At 35.1% G+C, this 23,914-nt stretch overlaps 1 long non-coding RNA gene across 15 annotated transcripts in view; it reads left to right on the forward strand.

The window, feature by feature from the left end:
- LOC148677592 (uncharacterized) overlaps positions 1 to 22,952 on the forward strand; it is a 33,694-nt gene extending 10,742 nt beyond the window's left edge. For 2 of the 15 annotated variants that reach the window (XR_015925175.1, XR_015925180.1), the window contains exons 3-5: positions 9,584 to 9,634; positions 10,026 to 10,128; positions 10,330 to 10,520. This is a non-coding gene — a long non-coding RNA (uncharacterized LOC148677592). Of the gene's footprint in view, positions 1 to 2,119; positions 2,214 to 2,617; positions 2,685 to 2,998; positions 3,050 to 3,414; positions 3,512 to 3,650; positions 3,842 to 8,859; positions 8,961 to 9,164; positions 9,232 to 9,583; positions 9,635 to 10,025; positions 10,133 to 10,329; positions 10,521 to 14,821; positions 14,895 to 15,098; positions 15,166 to 15,522; positions 15,574 to 16,078; positions 16,127 to 16,517; positions 16,621 to 16,817; positions 17,009 to 21,311; positions 21,388 to 21,600; positions 21,668 to 22,019; positions 22,071 to 22,461; positions 22,566 to 22,761 lie in introns of those variants that run through there. The other 13 variants (XR_015925128.1, XR_015925152.1, XR_015925105.1 and 10 more) reach the window with 13 other exon arrangements.
- Positions 22,953 to 23,914: the final 962 nt, after the last annotated feature.

A 23,914-nucleotide genomic window follows, 5' to 3' on the forward strand; every position in this document is an offset into this window, starting at 1 on the left:
TTTATTCTGCCCAAGGGCAATTTGTTTAAACTACTACTTGCTTATTGGCTGGGAATTGAACCCAGACCTCCTACATGGCACACAAGAATTTGACCCCTGAACTGTCAATGTATCACTCTGAATGGGTGAGTTAATTTCAAAACTGTAAGTGTTTTATTTTCCATTACTACAATTACTATAGCAAGTGTTAATTGAAAATGTAGTTAAAACAAACAAACAATCAAACAAACACATTTTTCTCAAAATAACCACAGCAACTGACGGAGTTAAAGAATTTGATGCAGAAAATGTTCATTAAGAAGATAGAATACTATTTTATGCACTTTATTTTTCATTTTCAGCTAGCACAATGAGCTGTATAAGTACAGTATATTATGTAATATTTGCAATGCCCAGGCCGGGACTGACTCACATCCTTCTGTTGCCACTGGTAACAGCAACATTCCCACAAGCGCTCAACCTGTCATTTAAACTAGGTTAGGACGTTTTTTCTAAGTTTTTTACATTTTTTACATTTTTAAGCCTTCAAACTTTCAATCAGTCTTCAGATATAGCTCCCGATCATGTTAATTAGTCATTTATTTAAGACCACTGAATCTTTGCTCTGTCATTAGTAATTAGAAATTCATTCACATTCTACTAAAATGTATTCCTGTACTCATCCTTGCTTTATTCCCTGGAACTACATCTCTGAAGAATCATTTTGTTACGAAGTTTTTCCTTTTATTTGTTCAGTTTCCATCTTAGCTCAAGGAGATTTTTTTTCTTTTTTTTTTTACAACTCCAGCTCACCAATTTTTTATTTTCTTTTTCTTACACACCTTTCTTATTTGGACCGAAGTCCTAATGTCTGTCTACATCCAACTCACTATTACTACTTTACCCTGCCCATTGAATCACATTTAAAAGTGCACTGAGTCCTGCACCTGGGCTTCGAAAGCATCACCTGCTGCAGAGCCGTTTCCAACCTCCTGCAGAATTACAATGTTTATATTCATAAATTAATATTGTAAATGACATTCAGAAAAGTAATTATACTTTGATTATTTTTATTTACCCTTTAGTTACATTGTTCCATATTAATATTCCATAATATGTGGATTTAAATAGGTAGATTAAATTAACCTCATTTAACTACCGTTTCACTAACATCTAACACACCACAAATGCCACCTATTTATCTTCTTTGGGCAGTGAAAAGCTCAATTTGATGCGCTTTTTGAATGGCTGCATCTGTAAGTCTCCCACTCAGGACTTCCTGTATCTCTTGCCTCTCATATAGTGCAGATTTTCCTAAGCACTCTGCGCCTTGTGTTGTCACAGGGACAACCATTGGGGCAGAATCACCAGAGTTTTATTTTATTTCCACCAGAAGTTTTATTTATATCTCTCCCGTCTTTCATTGCTACATCACGTACCACATCAAGTATACCCTAATGTATACCATTACAATTTATAGCCTGCTGGAGACTGTGTCACCAAGTAGTTGGTTCCCTACTCTCACCAAGATTGAGGATCCTGCTGCTACTGCTAGCTACTAGTGCTGCCATTTGCAGACTTGTGCCCTGGTACCCACAGCATACAGTATGTGCTTCTAAAGTGCTGCATCTCAACCCACTTGCTCATACAAGTGCAAACCCTTCTGCAAACCTTTGTGTGTAAATCAGAGGTTATACAGCAAAAGACAATAAGGTGCACGACACAAAAAACAACAAGAAAACAGATATCAGCACAGCCTTGGATTAAAAGCATCATACTCTGCTCCTGGGCTTCAGAGTCTCAGGGAACATAGGAGTTCTCACATAAATACGATAATATATTATACAACCAAATAATAGGTAGTTCTGGTGGGTAACACAATAATAATATGACATAAGATGTGATATGAAATGTTTCTCGAATAGATGACAGTGTATGTCAAAGTCTGAAGGTGTAAAGTGCACCACTTTTAAACTGCCCCACTCAACTTCAAAACTTTACAGGTCATCTTCAGGTAGGTGTGACATTAATCCATGGTATTAAATATGCCTCTCCCTTAGTCAACACTCTGTGTATTTTGAAATGTTGTCTGTTTTGAAATAAGGCCTGTGACAAGTAATTTTATTGGTCATTCATTGTCTGAAATGTATTTAAATAGGACTTGCAGAATGGAGCATTTTCACCAAGCTGATACGTTGGACACACTACTATTTCTAAGGTGCAGCAATTAACAGGTACTGAACTTTACCTTTCATTTCTTTTACCGAGACAAACTTTTATGAGTACTGTATTAGCACATACAAAAAAGCATAGATTTTGTCTTTGTGCTTCTAAAAGCTGTTAATCCATCCAGTCATTATTAGAGATCCGCTTATTCCTTGGAGAATAATTCCGAAAACTAACAGCACAATGCAGGACGACACCATGGATGAGATGCCAGTCCACTGTAAGGCACATAGACATTTACACACGCACACACAAATAGTTAAGAGACACTAAATTACCCAGCCAGCACATCTTCAAAAGGTGGTAGGAAACCAGAGCACCAGAAGAAAATCTTAATAAGGTATAAAAAAGCTGAAGCCAACACTTTTTAACTGTTTGATACTTAATTCTTTGTTTTTATTATCTTCCTTAGCCTCCAGCGAATCATGAAGACGGTCCTCTTTCTGATGCTACTCATTGGGCTGAGCATTGCTCTTCCAGTAAGTGTTTCACTACGTAAATGAAATGCCATTACTTCCAGAGACTAGCAAAATAAATAACCTCACAGAGATACTAGAGCGGAGTATACTGTATATGTATATTATTTTGAATTAATGTTTACCTTGATTCTATTATTTATGTTTGAAAGAAAAAAATATTTTCTTTACATTAGTTTCTCATACATTCTGCAAAAAGATGCGCAATACCTTAAATGACAGAGAGCTTGTAAAACTAATTGTTTTTTTTTTGTACAGTAAAGGTATTGCCAGAGCAACATTTTTTACACTGTTTGAATATGCCATTATTTTAACAGGTCGAAGAAGAGCACCACCGTGAAGCACGACATAGCTCTGGAATTAATCCAGTATGTATTATACCTTTCCTTATGTGGCTAAAAAAGCATGCTTACAAAATTAATGGGTAAATGATAAAGAAATTGCTTTCTATCAAATCAAGTGACTTCACCATGTTGTGTCTGTATGTGATTTAGCCAATCTAGATAAATTAAGTATGAAGCACTTTGTGTTTCAAATATGATGTTTCCTCTCCACTATCTGATTTCTGACATTTCTACATAATAACTATCATTTCGGGATGTATTTTGGTAATCATTTTCTTGTACTATATAAATCATTGTGCAACACTAAAATGTTTTGGACTTGGAACAAAATGGTTCCATTTAATAATTTTAGAATAATAACCATCAGTACATTCTTCATCATTCAACAGGCAAAAGGTAGCAGTCCTGCCACTGGTACATCTTTAGACTTGGCCTCGATTCTACAGATGGTGAAAGCCATATTAGCAGCACTTGGGCTTTAATATGGTAAGCATGTTTTATTTGAAAAGTTCATTAGCCACACTCTGTGTTTGACTTTTGAATAATGTAAGGACAAAATGTTACCTGTTCTACTCCTTTCTCTATTTTTGTCTTTTTTAAAGAAATAATCTTCTGTGTTCCACAGGAAGGACATGAGGCTTCACAAACTCCTGCAGCAGAACAAACTCTTTTTCCAGCTGGCTAAAAGCAGCCGTCTGCAGTCTTGTTTCTCCTTTCTAGATTTTCTGTAGAATTATTGTTTTCCTTTCAGTGATTATGGAAATGTGCTTACATGTGCATGCAGCATGCAATGATCAATAAACTACTCAATGCATACTTGTCTTGTTAATGTGTGCCGCTTTATAATTTATTTTTAGTGTTCTAACAAATAGAGTTACAGAGATAGCAGAAATTATTAAAGAAATGTGGGAAACTACTGTACCTTGCTCACCTCTCCCAATATTTAGCGGGGTTTGTGTAGCTTTGGATAGGCTGTCATTCCCTTAGATAGGCAAGCCTCACCAAATAATGTATACATCTTCATCTCTCTTTCATCAGGATCTAATCTAACTACTGACTTCCATATTAGGTTTCACTGTACTGAACCACAGCATGTTATGTCATTTTTATGGGCATGATATGCTACAGTACGTCTATTAGTACCATACTGAGTTATCATACAATCTATGACATATCCAATAGAACATGTATTTTTTGACTTACTGTATATGGTATAGATTCACAACATGTGTCTGAATAATTTAGAGCACTTTCCATCCCCTGTGACTTTCTACCATGCTGTCATCATTCCTAATTGATTGTGCCAAGCTAAAGAATTTACAGCTTTCAGGAGACACTTAAAAGGATTCCCATGTTGTGTGCATTTAATGTGTCTATATATTACAAACTCTTAAGCACCCGTTCATACTCCAGATGTCACACTCTCTGCAGGGGATACCTGTAATATCCCCAAAAACTATGATTAAAGAGCTGAGTCTTACGTAATAAATGGAGTTTAAAACAAATATCGATGAGAACATCAGACATGATAAACTCTGTAATTATCACGCCTCTTGTGGACTTGTTTGTGTTTTGTTTCCTTATCCCTCCTTCCAGCCCCTCCTTGACCTTGAAGCAGCTCCCTGGTTCATTCTTAAATAGAGATGTTGGGGTGGTTCTGAGTGTCCCATTCTTATGGACAGGTTGTTGTTCTCCTAAATAACAAAATTACCCTAATAAAGCTCTCTTTTCAATAATGTTTCGTCTCCACCTTAAGAAGAGGTTGGCCAAGCTACTGAAGGGGTTACGTTACCTGTCTCTTTTTTAAGTGTGTAGATCATTACCTCACAATATGAAGAATTGTTTTGATTGTGGAAGCAGACTACTTGCAACAACTACTACTTACATTTCCCAGAACCACCACTTTACCCACAGACAAGCAACAGACATTAGACCCGTGTAGAGGTTAAGTGCCCTTTTTGTTTTCTAAACAATTGCAACAGTTATATCTACACAAAACACAGACCCCACAACACACATAATATGTCCAAGGGACACACTTGATTGACAGAAGTTAAACAGCACATTTAGAAAGGAAATGAAAACAGAAAGAAACCCTTCTTCCACAATCACAATGGTCTCCTTTAAGAAGCAGAAACGAGGACAACCAAAAAAGTATTCCACAATGTCCAGTCTCCCCAGTCTCTGCACTGGTCAGGCTGTCATGACAATCCTCCCACAGGCTACACTCTGTTTTCACCATTTCTGTTGCCTCAGTATAAGCTCTCTAGGCCTGTTGCTCTGTTCCATTCCAACCTGGGAAAAACAGTCCCAGCACAGTTCCTCAGTTCTATCACCTATGTTTCCTATCATCTGCAGATCAACTGCAAACTCTGTCCCGCTGTCTCACAGAAAGCAGCTTCCCTTGTTCTGTCTCTCCTGTGTCTAGGGGCTCAGGGGAGGAAGAGAGAAAGCCCATCTGTTTAAGCTCAGATGTTTTTTCTCTAACAGTTAGCCAGTTTCCCTCAGAGGGGGTTATTGGCAGTCTCCATTGGAGACAGGAGTGTTTAACTGAGTATCAGGAGGAAGCTTGGGTAGTTTTAGAATTGTCATTATGCAGATGTCCAACTGTCCTTAGGCCCTATCACTTCTTTGTTTCCTTTCCTGCCCCACATTGGTCCAAACTGGCTCAGCAAACCCACACACTTCCATTCAACTTTATTTGTCATTATACTTGCACAGGTGTAAACTGTAGTATAGCGAAAAGTGTTTCTCATTAGACTCTCAGGTGCAGTATATAAATAGAACAGCAGACAAGACAACAGCAGAAATACAATAACAATAACAGTGTTAACAACAGTGTGGTGCTAGTGCACAATTGTCAAAAACCATGCAAATACGCAGAGAAAAGTAAACAAACAAGACAAAAACAGTGCAAAATTAATCCGGTGATTAATAAATAGTACAACTAGTACAGTTTTAAGTACAAGTTCGGCTTACATTCAGTTGTCGTGTATTTAGTGGTGTAGGAGTACAGTCAATGTGGGTACAGGAAGAATTGAGGAGAGATCATAGTATGATGGGAGGGAATGGGAGCGTCACCAGCTTGACGGCTCTGGGGAAGAAGCTATTTTGGAGTCTTGTTGTGTGCGACTGGAGTGTACGGAACCTTCTACCAGATGGTAGGGGGACAAACAAGTTATGACTGGGGTGAGTGGGGTCAGACATAAATTTGGTGGCTATTTTCAGACTCTTGGTGTTGTAGATTTCCTGGATGGATGGTAAGGCACTGCCGATGTGTTGGCAGTTTTGACCACCCGTTGCAGTGCCTTACGGTCAGATGCTTCCATGTGCCAATACCTAAGGTGTGGTGTTTGTGTTATGTCTGGGCAAATAGTGTGCTCTTCAGTCCTTGTTGTGTCCTGCCCCACTATCTGCATTTAAACACTGAAGCTGAAGACTTTGGAGGAACAAATAGACACAGGAGAAGGACAGACAGGTATACACACATTGACGCAATCCTGCCCACCAAGTGCAAACTTAATTAAACACAGCCCATAAGCCTGACCCTTCTTCATCTGTTGGCAATCTGTGACACATACAGTACATTGTTCAAAAGTACACTCTACACTGGCCAGGCAGTGAGTATCAGGAGGAAGCCTGGGTCATTTTAAAATTGTTATAATTGACTTCTTTCCAGCCCCATGCTGGTCCAAGCTGGCTCAGCAAACACACATATATGTGCCAATACCTAAGGTGTGGTAAATGCGTTATGTCTGGGCAAATAGTGTGCTCTTCAATGCTTGCTGCTTGCCACCCAACGATCTGCATTTAAACACTGAAGTTGAAAACTAACAGACATAGAAAAAGGACAGACAAATGTACATTGATACAATCCTGGCCACCAAGTGCAAACTTACTTAAACAGCCCATAAGCCTGTCCCTTCTTCAACTGTTGGCATTCTGTGACACGTACATTGCTCAAAAATACACTCCTAGAGAATAAACACTGTAATTCCATTTTTACCAAAATCACAGCATACCATGTCAGCATTATGGCCTCTTCAAGTAAATTTTTAACCATATAACAAAAATAATTTGTGATATTAAATAAAAGTCAGTAATTCCAATATATATCAACTATGAGATATTTGTCTTAATCTTAATTTTAATTTACCTGCCTTTATCTAACTGAATTATTTCCCCTACCAAATATATTTCTTAACAAAGCCTACCCAAAAAGCTTCACCAGTGTCTGTTGTCAATCATATAAGTTTACAAAATATCAGACTTTTTAATTTATAACAAAATTAAACACATTTGCGTACATGATGGAACTATAACAAAGTAATGATATAAATTCAGCAGGATGATTAGCTCCTAATCTTGGACAATTCTGCTCAACTACATTTATACAGATGTACTGTAACCATTTAAAATACACAAGGTGCAATGTAGCATACAACAACAAGTGTTGTAGTATGGTGAACCAAACCGTGTCTCCCTGTTTTTATTTTTTCAAATACTCTGATGCAGGACTGCAAACTCTGTAAAACTATGAGGTGATTCAGTAACTCCTTAATGAACTGTGTGTGGTTCTCAGACAAATCGTATTTTAATAAAAATTGAAAACTGATTATTTTAGATCTTAATTGTTAAAAATATATACAAGGTAGCTTTAAAACATTTTGTATTTAAAAGCAAATAAACCTTAAAAAACGGGGGTAAGTAGTGATTTGAATGACATTCCTTAGGTTAGTTTGTTTTCACTTCCTCTGTAAGCAATCATAACATCAGTCATTTCAATCAATTGTTGTTTGTATATGTTTCTATATATCATATAATATTTCTTTGAAGTGTAATATAAAATGAAATACTTATAGATTTTAATTTAGCTCGTTCAATCACAGTTATTACCGAGTGACTACGGTCATAGAATGGCCTGTCTGGATGACTTTCTCATGATATTGAATTTCTTTTTCACATTTCATCTGTGACACCCCTCCTCCACCCTATCCCCACCTTTGCAATTTTATACATTGAGAAGGTAATAATCAAGGTGATGTCAAAAACCTCCTTGAATGACCACATCATTTGTTTCTCTTTTTTCCTTAATTTGGTTATTCTGTCAGTGAATTATAGATCTAGTATTACATTTCTTGCACCTTTTGGAGTAAGATAGAAACACAAATACTTTTGCAAGGCACACTATTTTGTCACTATGGTGATTCAAAAACAGCCTATATGAAGCACTGTATTACATATGTAGCTGTGAGACACAAAGTAACAAATTCAAAGTTTATTTCATTAACTGAAATACATTAAAAATATGGTTCCCAGCAGCTATAGCTTTGAAAGTTTTTTCAGAAGCAAAACTACACAAGAAAGTTATTTGTCCCTTTAATATGGTAAATGAAATATCCAACCCAAAATCTACCTTTCATTGGATTGACATTGTGTGAAAATTCAGCTTTTATTAGGCTTTTGCTTATTAAGACAAGAAAATGTATTCCTCTTTCCAAGCTGTAGATGAGTGATGTACGGTATGGACAGTACTTTTGCATTAACATGTAATACTGATTAATATGATTAATTAAGATAAGACTTTTGTGTTGAAATTAAGATATGATATGACATGTTTCTCAAATAGCTGACTGACAGTCTATGTCAAAGTCTGAAGATGTAAAGTGCACCTGAAACTGTAAAACATTACAGGTCATCTTCAGGTAGGTGAGACATTAATCCAAAGTATTAAATATGCCTCTCCCTTAGCTAACACTGTATGTATTTTGAAATGTTGGCTGTTTTGAAATAAGATCTGTGACAAGTAATTTCATTGGTCATTCATTGTCTGAAATGTATTTAAATAGGACTTGCAGAATGGAGCATTTTCACCAAGCTGATACATTGGGCATACTGTACTACTTCATTATTTTTAAGGTGCAGCAATTAACAGGTACTGAACTTTACATTCTTTTCTTTAACATAGACAAATGTTTGTGAGTACTGTATTAGACAATGCAGAATAGTATTTAAAAGCTCAAAGATCAAATCTATGCTATTAATCCATCAATTCATTGTCAGAGATCCACTTATTATATGGAGTATAACTGTGTAAACTGTTTGATACTTAATTCTTTGTTTTTATTATCTTCCTTAGCCTCCAGTGAATCATGAAGACAGCTCTCTTTCTGATGCTCCTCATTGGGCTGAGCATTGCTCTTCCAGTAAGTGTTCACTACGTAAATGAAATGCTATTACTTCCAGAGACTAGCAAAATAAATAACCTCACAGAGATACTAGAGATGAGTATACTGTATACTGTATTATACTGTATATTATTTCAAATATATGTTTGTTGTTTGCTTTTTCTATCATTTATGTTTATGAAGAAAACATTATTTTCTTTATATTACTTTCTCATACTGCACAAGCTGAAAAAATGTGCAATACCTTAAATTACAGAGAGCTTGTAGAGCAAATTGTCTAATGCTGAAACTTTTTACTGAACAGTAAATGTATTGCCAGAGCAACATTTTTATTATGAAACATTGTTTGAATGTATTATTCTTTTAACAGATCGAAGAAGACCATCACCGTGAAGCAAGAGCTATCTCTATATTTAAGCCAGTATGTACAGTACCTTTAATTATCTGGCTTAAAAAAGCCTTCTTACGAAATTGATGGGTAAATAAAATAGAAATTGGTTCATATCAAATCACGTGACCTCACCGTGTTTTATCTATATGTGATTAGAACAGTCTAGATTAATGAAATGTACAGCGGCTCGTGTTTCAAATGTTTCCTTTCATTATCTTAATTTCAATTATATGTTTTCTGTTATTTTTCCATAATAACTAGCATTCCAAGATGTATTTTGTCAAATATTTTCTTGTAATATAGAAATCATTGTGCAACACCAAAATGTTTTTGTCTTAAAAAAACCTTTTGAACAAAATGCTTCTATTGAATTTCATAATTAAGAATCATAACTATCAGTACTTTCTTCATTATTCAACAGGCTGAAGCAAGAAGTACTGGCACTGGTGGTTTATCATCTTTATCCTTAAACCAGATTATCCAGATCCTGAAAAACCTGTTAAATGCAATGAACCCTTAATATGGTAAGTATGTTTTATTTAAAATGTTCATTAGCCATACACTATGTGTGATCATAAAATGAATTTTGACTGATGTAAGTACAAAATTGGCTTATTCTCCTTTCTCTTTTTTTAAGGAAATAACACCTCTCTTGAGGTTCATACTTACTTTATAAAATAAGCATAGAATACTAACAATATACTGTAATATTCTGTGTTCCACAGGAAGGACATGAGGCTTCACAAACTCCTGCAGCATCTCAAACTCTGATTCCAGCTGGCTAAATTCAACAGTCCGCAGTCTTGTTTCTCCTTTCTAGATTCTGTGTAAAATTATTATTTTCCTTTCAGTGATTATGGAAATGTGCTTACATGTGCATGCAGCATGCAATGATCAATAAACTACTCAATGCATACTTCTCTTGTTAATGTGTGCTGCTTTATCATTTATTTTTAATGTAAAAACAAATGGGTTTACAAGTGTAGCAGAAATTATAATGGAAATCTGGGAAACTACTAACTGGGGCATGTTATGGTATGCATATTAGAGCCACATAGAGTTTTCAGACAATATATCACATATCCAATAGAAGACATATTTTCTTACAGGTATTTGACTTGAATGGTATAGATTTACCACGTGTCTGAAGTCCGTCTGAAGAATTTAGAGCACATCTATCCTCTGTCACTACCTGCAATGCAGTCTTCATTCCTTCTTTATTGTGCCAGGTTGAAGCATTGACAGCTTTCAGGTGACACTTAAAAAGACGGCCATGCTGTGTGTATTTAATGTGTCTGTATATTACAAAATCAAAAGGCACATACCTTTAAAATCCCCTAAAATCACGATTAAAGGCATTACATTACTGAGCCTTGCATAATAAATGGAGTTTAAAACAAATATTCAAAAGAACATCAGACCCGATAAGCTCTGTAATTATCACGCCTCTTGTGGACTTGCTTGTGTTTTGTTTCCTCATCCCTTCTTCCAGCCCATCCTTGACCTTGCCACAGCTCCCTGGATCCTCCTTCAATAAAGGAGTTGGGGTGGTTCTGACTGTCCCATTCTTATGGACAGGTTGTTGTTCACCTAGATCACTAGATAAATTACCCCAATACAAGCTTAGATTTCAATCATGCTTCTTCTTCACCTTCATAAGAGTGTGAAAATACTACTAAAGGGGATATATGTCCCTCTTTAAAGTGTGTATATCATGGATAGGTGACCCCATAAAAAGATTATCTTTTTTTGTTTTGGTAGTAGACGATGTCAAATAGCAATTTTAAAAGTACTAGGATCCTTTTATACTTGCAAATGAAAACTTCCTTTCATTTTCCAGAACCACCCATTTACCCACAGACCAGAAACAGACATTAGCATGGCTTAATTGCCCTTTTAATTTTCTTATTAATCACATCAATTCTCTCTACACCAAACACAGACCCCATGACACTGTTAAGTGTCATAATTAGTTCTGAACACCGAGATGAAGGTGAACAAGTGCGTTTTATTGCGTGCAGGGAACAATCAGAATTGTTCAAAGACTATAGGTACTCCAATTTATATAACAAACTTCAGCCGTGTCTGACGCAAACTGTTACTATGGTAATGGAGACAGACCACCTGTGTTCGTACATTCTCCAGACCTTGAACACTTTGAATGGCAGGTCTCATCTTCCCATAGTTAGGGAGTCTCTAGCTCGCACTTCGAGTGCACTTATCAGTTAACTCCCGTCCCTGCCATAACTATAAAAGAGCTAAAGCATGGAATGTTTTGTACCAAATGAAATCTTTGTGCAGAAAGAAATCAGTTAACCATTTTTTCACATCTCCTATCTTTCTTCAACACAAATAGTATGTCCAAGGGACACAGTCGGTTGTTAGAGGTTCAACAGCACATTTGGGAAGGAAAACAAATGGCTCAGGAATCTCCCCTTTTTATACAACGTAAATATTTCTAATCAAACAGAAAGAAAACATTTTTCCAAATTTGCCTCCATTCAGAAGCAGAAACGAGGACCACCAAAAAAATGTCTTCCACAATGTCCAGTCTCCCCAGTCTCTGCACTGGACAGGCTGTAATGAAAATCCTCTCACAGGCTGCACTCAGCTGAACATTTCCGTTGCCCCAATATCAGCTCCCTAGGCCTCTTCCTCTGTAACTTTCAACCCTGGGAAAAAACAATCCCGCACAGTACCTCGGTTCTATCACTAATATCTCCTTTACTCCGCAGATCAACTGTCAACTCTCTCCCGTGGTCTCGCAAAAAGCAGCTTCCCTTGTTCTGTCTGTCTTGTGTCTAGGGGCTCAGGAGAGGAGGAGAGAAAGCCCATCTGTTCAACCTCAGATGGTTTTTTTCTATATAAGTTAGCTAATTCCCCTCAGAGGGGGTTATTGACAGTCTCCATCGGAGACAGGAGTGTCCATTTGAGTATCAGGAGGTAACCTGCATCATTTAAGAATTGTCAGTGTGCAGATGTCCAGGTGTTCTTGTTCCCTATCACTTCTTTGATTCCTTTCTTGCCCCACACTGGTCCGAACTGGCTCAGAAAACCCACACACTTCTATGTGCAAATACCTAAGGTGTGGTGTTTTGCGTTATGTCTAGGGAAATAGTGTACTCTTCAATCCTTGTTGTGTCCTACCCCACTACTTGTATTTGAACACTGAAGCTGAAGACTTTGGAGGAACAAATAGACACAGAAGGACAGACAGATATACACACATTGATGCAATCCTGGCCACCAAAGTGCAATCTTAATTAAACACAGCCCATAAGCCTGACCCTTCTTCAACTGTTGGCATTCTGTGACACATACAGTACATTGTTCAAAAGTACACTCAAAGAGAATAAATATTGAATTGTATTTTTACCAAAATCACAGCATACCATCTCATTATAAACACTTTAAGTATTTTTTAACAATATAACAAAATTGATTTGTGATAATACATAAGTCAGTAATTTCATTATATATTAACTATGAAATATTTGTTGTAATCTTAATTTTAATTTACTTGCCTTTATCTAATTGAATTATTTCCCCTACCAAATACTATATACTTCTTTACAAAGCCTACCTAAAAAGCTTCACCAGTGTCTGTTGTCATTCATATACGTTTACAAAATATCAGACATTTTCATTTATAACAAAAGAAAAAATATTTGCACATATGATGGAATTATAGTTATGATATAAATTCAGCAGGATGATAAGCTCCTAATCTTGGACAATTCTGCTCAACGACATGTATACAGATGTAACCATTTAAAATACGCAAGGTGCAATGTACAGTAGCATACCACAACAATTGTTGCTGTATGATGAACCAAACCGTGTCTCCCTATTTTTATTTTTTCAAATATTCTGATGCAGGACCACAAACTCTGTAAAACTACGAGGTGATTCAGTAACTCCTTAATGAACTGTGTGTGGTTCTCAGACAAATCGTATTTTAATAAAAATTGAAAACGGATTATTTTAGATCTTAATTGTTAAAAATATATACAAGGCGGCTTTAAAACATTTTGTATTTAAAAGCAAATAAACGTAAAAAAACGGGGACAAGTAGTGATTTGAATGACATATTTTAGATTAGTTTGTTTTCACTTCCTCTGCAAGCAACCGTAACATCAGTCATTTCAATCAATTGCTGTTTGTATATGTTTAAATGTATAATATAATACTTCTTTAAAGTGCAATGTAAAATGAAATACTTATAGTTTTTAATTTAGCTCGTTCAATCACAGTGATTACCGAGTGACTGAGGTCATAAAGTGGCCTGTCTGGATGAATTTCTCATGATATTGAATTTCTTTTTTCACATTTCATCTGTGGCACCCCTCCTCCGCCCTATCCCCACGTTTGCAATATTATACATTGAGAAAGTAATAATCAAGGTGATGTCAAAAACCATCTTGAATGACCACATCATTTGTTTTCCTTTTTTTCCTTAATTTGGCTATTCTGTCAGTGAATTATAGATCTAATATTGCACCTTTTGGAGTAAGAAAGAAACACAAATACTTTTGCAAGGCACAGTATTTTGTCACTATGGTGTTTCAAAAACAGCCCATATGAAGCACTGTTTTACATATGTAGCCGTGAGACACAAAGTAACAAATTCAAAGTTTATTTCATTAACTGAAATACATTAAAAATATGGTACACAGCAGCTATAGCTTTGAAAGTTGTTTCAGAAGCAAAACTATACAAGAAAGTTATTTGTCCCTTTACAATGGTAAATGAAATATCCAACCCAAAATCTACCTTTCATTGGATTGACAATGTGTGAAAATCCAGATTTTATTAGGCTTTTGCTTATTAGACGTAAATCGTTATTCCTCTTGTCAAGCTGTAGATGAGTGATGTACTGTATGGACAGTACTTTTGCACTAAAATGTAATACTGATTAATATGATTAATTAAGATAAGACTTTTGGGTTGAAATTAAGATATGATATGACATGTTTCTCAAATAGCTGACTGACAGTGTATGTCAAAGTCTGAAGATGTAAAGTGCACCTGAAACTGTAAAACATTACAGGTCATCTTCAAGTAGGTGTGACATTAATCCAAAGTATTAAATATGCCTCTCCCTTAGTTAACAATGTACAGTATATATTTTGAAATGTTGGCTGTTTTGAAATAAGACCTGTGACAAGCAATTTCATTGGTCATTCATTGTCTGAAATGTATTTAAATAGGACTTGCAAAATGGAGCATTTTCACCAAGCTGATACATTGGGCATACTACTTAATATTTTTAAGGTGCAGCAATTAACAGGTACTGAACTTTACATTCTTTTCTTTAACATAGACAAATGTTTGTGAGTACTGTATTAGACAATGCAGAATAGTATTTAAAAGCTCAAAGATCAAATCTATGCTATTAATCCATCAATTCATTATCAGAGATCCACTTTTTATATGGAGTATAACTGTGTAAACTATTTGATACTTAATTCTTTGATCTTATTATCTTCCTTAGCCTCCAGTGAATCATGAAGACGGCTCTCTTTCTGATGCTCCTCATTGGGCTGAGCATTGCTCTTCCAGTAAGTGTTCACTACGTAAATTAAATGCTATTATTTCCAGAGACTAGCAAAATAAATAACCTCACAGAGTAACTAGAGCTTAGTATAATGTATACTGTATGTATATTATTTCAAATGTATGCTTGTTGTTTGCTTTTTTCTATCATTTATGTTTATGAAGAAAGCATGATTTTCTTTATATTACTTTCTCAAACTGTGCAAACTGCAAATTGCACAAAAAAAGTGCAATACCTTAAATCACAGAGAACTTGTAGAGCAAATTGTCTAATGCTGAATTTTTTAACGGTATACAGTATGTATTGCCAGAGCAACATTTTTACTATGAAACATTGTTTGAATGTATTATTCTTTTAACAGATCGAAGAAGACCATCACCGTGAAGCAAGAGCTAGCTCTATATTTAAACCAGTATGTACAGTACCTTTAATTATCTGGCTTAAAAAAGCCTTCTTACGAAATTGATAGGTAAATAAAATAGAAATTGTTTCATATCAAATCACGTGACCTCACCATGTTTTATCTATATGTGCTTAGAACAGTCTAGATTAATTAAATGTGCAGCAGCTCATGTTTCAAAAGTTTCCTTTCATTATCTTAATTTCAATTATATGTTTTCTGTTATTTTTCCATAATAACTAGCATTCCAAGATGTATTTTGTCAAATATTTTCTTGTAATATAGAAATCATTGTGCAATATGTTTGTTGTTTGCTTTTTCTATCATTTATGTTTATGAAGAAAACATTATTTTCTTTGTATTACTTTCTCATACTGCACAAGCTGCAAAAAAATGTGCAATACCTTAAATTACAGAGAGCTTGTAGAGCAAATAGTCTAATGCTGAACAGTATATGTATTGCCAGAGCAACATTTTTATTATGAAACATTGTTTGAATATGTTATTCTTTTAACAGATCGAAGACCATCACCGTGAAGCAAGAGCTAGCTCTATATTTAAACCAGTATGTACAGTACCTTTAATTATCTGGCTTAAAAAAGCCTTCTTACGAAATTGATGGGTAAATAAAATAGAAATTGGTTCATATCAAATCATGTGACCTCACCATGTTTTATCTATATGTGATTAGAACAGTCTAGATGATTGAAATGTGCAGCAGCTCATGTTTCAAATGTTTCCTTTCATTATCTTAATTTCAATTATATGTTTTCTGTTATTTTTCCATAATAACTAGCATTCCAAGATGTATTTTGTCAAATATTTTCTTGTAATATAGAAATCATTGTGCAACACCAAAATGTTTTTGTCTTAAAAAAACCTTTTGAACAAAATGCTTCTATTGAATTTCATAATTAAGAATCATAACTATCAGTACTTTCTTCATTATTCAACAGGCTGAAGCAAGCAGTACTGGCACTGGTGGTTTATCATCTTTATCCTTCAACCAGATTATCCAGATCCTGAAAAACCTGTTAAATGCAATAAACCCTTAATATGGTAAGTATGTTTTATTTTTAAAAGTTCATTATCCATACATTATATGTGATCATAAAATGAGTTTTGACTGATGTAAGTACAAAATTTCTTATTCTCCTTTCTCTTTTTTTAAAGAAATTACACCTCTCTAGAGGTTAATACTTTATAAAATAAGCATAGAATACTAACAATATACTGTAATCTTCTGTGTTCCACAGGAAGGACATGAGGCTTCACAAACTCCTGCAGCATCTCAAACTCTGATTCTAGCTGGCTAAGTTCAACAGTCCGCAGTCTTGTTTCTCCTTTTTAGATTTTGTGTAAAATTATTGTTTTCCTTTCAGTGATTATGGAAATGTGCTTACATGTGCATGCAGCATGCAATGATCAATAAACTACTCAATGCATACTTCTCTTGTTAATGTGTGCTGCTTTATCATTTATTTTTAATGTAAAAACAAATGGGTTTACAGGTCTAGCAGAAATTATAATGGAAATCTGGGAAACTACTAACTGGGGCATGTTATGGTACGCATATTAGAGCCACATAGAGTTTTCATACAATATATCTCATACAATATATCACATATCCAATAGAAGACATATTTTCTTACAGGTATTTGACTTGAATGGTATAGATTTACCACATGTCTGAAGTCCGTCTGAAGAATTTAGAGCACATCTATCCTCTGTCACTACCTGCAATGCTGTCTTCATTCCTTCTTTATTGTGCCAGGTTGAAGCATTGACAGCTTTCAGGTGACACTTAAAAAGATGGCCACGCTGTGTGCATTTAATGTGTCTGTATATTACAAAATCAAAAGGCACATACCTTTAAAATCCCCTTAAATCACGATTAAAGGCATTACATTACTGAGCCTTGCATAATAAATGGAGTTTAAAACAAATATTCAAAAGAACATCAGACCCGATAAGCTCTGTAATTATCACTCCTCTTGTGGACTTGCTTGTGTTTTGTTTCCTCATCCCTTCTTCCAGCCCATCCTTGACCTTGCCACAGCTCCCTGGATCCTCCTTCAATAAAGGAGTTGGGGTGGTTCTGACTGTCCCATTCTTATGGACAGGTTCTTGTTCACCTAGATCACTAGATAAATTACCCCAATAAAAGCTTAGATTTCAATCATGCTTCTTCACCGTCATAAGAGTGTGAAAATACTACTAAAGGGGATATATGTCCCTCTTTAAAGTGTGTATATCATGGATAGGTGACCCCATAAAAAGATTATCTTTTTTTGTTTTGGTAGTAGACTATGTCAAATAGCAATTTTAAAAGTGCTAAGATCCTTTTATACTTGCAACAGTTTCCTTACAATTTACCCACAGACCAGAAACAGACATTAGTATGGCTTAATTGCCCTTTCAATTTTCTTATTAATCACATCAATTCTCTCTACACCAAACACAGATCCCATGACACTGTTAAGTGTCATAATTAGTTCTGAACACCGAGATGAAGGTGAACAAGTGTGTTTTATTGCATGCAGGGAACAATCAGAATTGTTCAAAGATTATAGGTACTCCAATTTATATAACAAACCTCAGCCGTGTCTGACGTAAACTGTTACTATGGTAATGGGAACAGACCACCTGTGTTCGGACATTCTCCAGACCTTGAACACTTTGAATGGCAGGTCTCATCTTCCCATAGTAAGGGAGTCTCTAGCTCGCACTTCGAGTGCACTTATCAGTTAACTCCCGTCCCTGCCATAACTATAAAAGAGCTAAAGCATGGAATGTTTTGTACCAAATGAAATCTTTGTGCAGAAAGAAATCAGTTAACCATTTTTTCACATCTCCTATCTTTCTTCAACACAAATAGTATGTCCAAGGGACACAGTCGGTTGTTAGTGGTTCAACAGCACATTTGGGAAGGAAAACAAATGGCTCAGGAATCTCCCCTTTTTATACAACATAAATATTTCTAATCAAACAGAAAGAAAACATTTTTCCAAATTGGTCTCCATTCAGAAGCAGAAACGAGGACCACCAAAAAATCTCTTTCACAATGTCCAGTCTTCCCAGTCTCTCCACTGGCCAGGCTGTAATGAAAATCCCCTCACAAGCTGCACTCAGCTGAACATTTCCATTGCCCCAATATCAGCTCCCTTGGCCTCTTCTTCTGTAACTTTCAACCCTGGGAAAAAACAATCCCACACAGTACCTCGGTTCTATCACTAATATCTCCTTTCCTCCGCAGATCAACTGTCAACTCTCTCCCTTGGTCTCGCAAAAAGCAGCTTCCCTTGTTCTGTCTGTCTTGTGTCTAGGGGCTCAGGAGAGGAGGAGAGAAAGCCCATCTGTTCAAGCTCAGATGTTTTTTTTCTCTATAAGTTAGCCAATTCCCCTCAGAGAGGGTTATTGACAGTCTCCATCGGAGACAGGAGTGTTTATTTGAGTATCAGGAGGTAACTTGCATCATTTAAGAATTGTCAGTGTGCAGATGTCCAGGTGTCCTTGTTCCCTATCACTTCTTTGATTCCTTTCTTGCCCCACACTGGTCCGAACTGGCTCAGAAAACCCACACACTTCTATGTGCAAATACCTAAGGTGTGGTGTTTTGCGTTATGTCTAGGGAAATAGTGTACTCTTCAATCCTTGTTGTGTCCTGCCCCACTACTTGTATTTGAACACTGAAGCTGAAGACTTTGGAGGAACAAATAGACACAGAAGGACAGACAGATATACACACATTGATGCAATCTGGCCACCAAAGTGCAATCTTAATTAAACACAGCCCATAAGCCTGACCGTTCTTCAACTGTTGGCATTCTGTGACACATACAGTACATTGCTCAAAAGTACACTCAAAGAGAATAACTATTGAATTGTATTTTTACCAAAATCACAGCATACCATCTCATTATAAACACTTTAAGTATTTTTTAACAATATAACAAAATTGATTTGTGATAATACATAATAGTCAGTAATTTCATTATATATTAACTATGAAATATTTGTCGTAATCTTAATTTTAATTTACCTGCCTTTATCTAATTGAATTATTTCCCCTACCAAATACTGTATATTTCTTTACAAAGCCTACCTAAAAAGCTTCACCAGTGTCTGTTGTCATTCATATACGTTTACAAAATATCAGACTTTTTCGTTTATAACAAAAGAAAAAACATTTGCACATATAATGGAATTATAACAAAGTTATGATATAAATTCAGCAGGATGATTAGCTCCTAATCTTGGACAATTCTGCTCAACTAAATGTATACAGATGTAACCATTTAAAATACGCAAGGTGCAATGTACAGTAGCATACCACAACAATTGTTGCTGTATGATGAACCAAACCGTGTCTCCCTATTTTTATTTTTTCAAATATTCTGATGCAGGACCGCAAACTCTATAAAACTACGAGGTGATTCAGTAACTCCTTAATGAACTGTGTGTGGTTCTCAGACAAATTGTATTTTAATAAAAATTGAAAACTGATTATTTTAGATCTTAATTGTTAAAAATATATACAAGGCGGCTTTAAAATATTTTGTATTTAAAAGCAAATAAACGTAAAAAGTAGTGATTTGAATTACATACCTTAGGTTAGTTTGTTTACACTTCCTCTGCAAGCAACCATAACATCAGTCATTTCAATCAATTGTTGTTTGTATATGTTTCAATGTATAATATAATATTTCTTTAAAGTGTAATGTAAAATGAAATACTTATAGTTTTTAATTTAGCTTGTTCAATCACAGTGATTACAGAGTGACTACGGTCATAAAATGGCCTGTTTGGATGAATTTCTCATGATATTGAATTTCTTTTTTCACATTTCATCTGTGGCACCTCTCCTCCGTCCTATCCCCACCTTTGCAATATTATACATTTAGAAAGTAATAATCAAGGTGATGTCAAAATCCATCTTGAATGACCACATCATTTGTTTTCCTTTTTTTCCTTAATTTGGCTATTCTGTCAGTGAATTATAGATCTAGTATTACATTTATTGCACCTTTTGGAGTAAGAAAGAAACACAAATACCTTTGCAAGGCACAGTATTTTGTCACTATGGTGTTTCAAAAACAGCCCATATGAAGCACTGTCTTACATATGTAGCCGTGAGACACAAAGTAACAAATTCAAAGTTTATTTCATTAACTGAAATACATTAAAAATATGGTACACACCAGCTATAGCTTTGAAAGTTTTTTCAGAAGCAAAACTATACAAGAAAGTTATTTGTCCCTTTACAATGGTAAATGAAATATCCAACCCAAAATCTACCTTTCATTGGATTGACAATGTGTGAAAATCCAGCTTTTATTAGGCTTTTGCTTATTAGACGTAAATCGTTATTCCTCTTGCCAAGCTGTAGATGAGTGATGTACTGTATGGACAGTCCTTTTGCACTAAAATGTAATACTGATTAATATGATTAATTAAGATAAGACTTTTGGGTTGAAATTAAGATATGATATGACATGTTTCTCAAATAGCTGACTGACAGTGTACAGTATGTCAAAGTCTGAAGATATAAAGTGCACCTGAAACTGTAAAACATTACAGGTCATCTTCAGGTAGGTGTGACATTAATTCAAAGTATTAAATATGCCTCTCCCTTAGTTAACAATGTACAGTATGTATTTTGAAATGTTGGCTGTTTTGAAATAAGATCTGTGACAAGTAATTTCATTGGTCATTCATTGTCTGAAATGTATTTAAATAGGACTTGCAGAATGGAGCATTTTCATCAAGCTGAAACATTGGGCATACTGTACTACTTCATTGTTTTTAGGGTGCAGCAATTAACAGGTACTGGACTTTGCATTCTTTTCTTTAACATAGACAAACGTTTGTGAGTACTGTATTAGACAATGCAAAATAGTATTTAAAAGCTCAAAGATCAAATCTATGTTATTAATCCATCAATTCATTATCGGCATTATCAGAGATCCACTTATTATATGGAGTATAAATGTTTAAACTGTTTGATACTTAATTCTTTGATCTTATTATCTTCCTGAGCCTACAGTGAATCATGAAGACGGCTCTCTTTCTGATGCTCCTCATTGGGCTGAGCATTGCTCTTCCAGTAAGTGTTCACTACGTAAATGAAATGCTATTACTTCCAGAGACTAGCAAAATAAATAACCTAACAGAGTAACTAGAGCTTAGTATAATGTATATGTATATTATTTCAAATGTATGCTTGTTGTTTGCTTTTTTCTATCATTTATGTTTATGAAGAAAGCATGATTTTCTTTATATTACTTTCTCAAACTGTACAAACTGCAAATTGCACAAAAAAAGTGCAATACCTTAAATCACAGAGAACTTGTAGAGCAAATTGTCGAATGCTGAATTTTTTAACGGTATACAGTATGTATTGCCAGAGCAACATTTTTACTATGAAACATTGTTTGAATGTATTATTCTTTTAACAGATCGAAGAAGACCATCACCGTGAAGCAAGAGCTAGCTCTATATTTAAACCAGTATGTACAGTACCTTTAATTATCTGGCTTAAAAAAGCCTTCTTATGAAATTGATGGGTAAATAAAATAGAAATTGGTTTATATCAAATCACGTGACCTCACCATGTTTTATCTATATGTGATTAGAACAGTCTAGATTAATGAAATGTGCAGCAGCTCATGTTTCAAATGTTTCCTTTCATTATCTTAATTTCAATTATATGTTTTCTGTTATTTTTCCATAATAACTAGCATTCCAAGATGTATTTTGTCAATTATTTTCTTGTAATATAGAAATCATTGTGCAACACCAAAATGTTTTTGTCTTAAAAAAACCTTTTGAACAAAATGCATCTATTGAATTTCATAATTAAGAATCATAACTATCAGTACTTTCTTCATTATTCAACAGGCTGAAGCGAGCAGTACTGGCACTGGTGGTTTATCATCTTTATTCTTCAACCAGATTATCCAGATCCTGAAAAACCTGTTAAATGCAATAAACCCTTAATATGGTAAGTATGTTTTATTTTTAAAAGTTCATTATCTATACATTATATGTGATCATAAAATGAGTTTTGACTGATGTAAGTACAACATTTCTTATTCTCCTTTCTCTTTTTTTAAAGAAATAACACCTCTCTAGAGGTTAATACTTTATAAAATAAGCATAGAATACTAACAATATACTGTAATCTTCTGTGTTCCACAGGAAGGACATGAGGCTTCACAAACTCCTGCAGCATCTCAAACTCTGATTCCAGCTGGCTAAAATCAACAGTCCGCAGTCTTGTTTCTCCTTTCTAGATTTTGTGTAAAATTATTGTTTTCCTTTCAGTGATTATGGAAATGTGCTTAGATGTGCATGCAGCATGCAATGATCAATAAACTACTCAATGCATACTTCTCTTGTTAATGTGTGCTGCTTTATCATTTATTTTTAATATATAAACAAATGGGTTTACAGGTGTAGCAGAAATTATAATGGAAATCTGGGAAACTACTAACTGGGGCATGTTATGGTATGCATATTAGAGCCACATAGAGTTTTCATACAATATATCACATATCCAATAGAAGACATATTTTCTTACAGGTATTTGACTTATATGGTATAGATTTACCACATGTCTGAAGTCCGTCTGAAGAATTTAGAGTACATCTATCCTCTGTCACTACCTGCAATGCTGTCATCATTCCTTCTTTATTGTGCCAGGTTGAAGCATTGAAAGCTTTCAGGTGACACTTGAAAAGACGGCCATGCTGTGTGCATTTAATGTGTCTGTATATTACAAAATCAAAAGGCACATACCTTTAAAATCCCCTTAAATCACGATTAAAGGCATAACATTACTGAGTCTTGCATAATAAATGGAGTTTAAAACAAATATTCAAAAGAACATCAGACTTGTTAAACTCTGTAATTATCACGCCTCTTGTGGACTTGCTTGTGTTTTGTTTCCTCATCCCTTCTTCCAGCCCATCCTTGACCTTGCCACAGCTCCCTGGATCCTCCTTCAATAAAGGAGTTGGGGTGGTTCTGACTGTCCCATTCTTATGGACAGGTTGTTGTTCACCTAGATCACTAGATAAATTACCCCAATAAAAGCTCAGATTTCAATCATGCTTCTTCTTCACCTTCATAAGAGTGTGAAAATACTACTAAAGGGGTTACGTTACATGTCCCTCTTTAAAGTGTGTATATCATGGATAGGTGACCCCATGAAAAGAAGATCTTTTTTTGTTTCGGTAGTAGACTATGTCAAATAGCAATTTTAAAAGTGCTAGGACCCTTTTATACTTGCAACAGTTTCCTTACAATTTACCCACAGACCAGAAACAGACATTAGTATGGCTTAATTGCC

Source organism: Lepisosteus platostomus, chromosome 1 (assembly GCF_059453375.1).
Source record: "Lepisosteus platostomus isolate fLepPlt1 chromosome 1, fLepPlt1.hap1, whole genome shotgun sequence".
NCBI classification, from domain to species: Eukaryota; Metazoa; Chordata; class Actinopteri; order Semionotiformes; family Lepisosteidae; genus Lepisosteus; species Lepisosteus platostomus.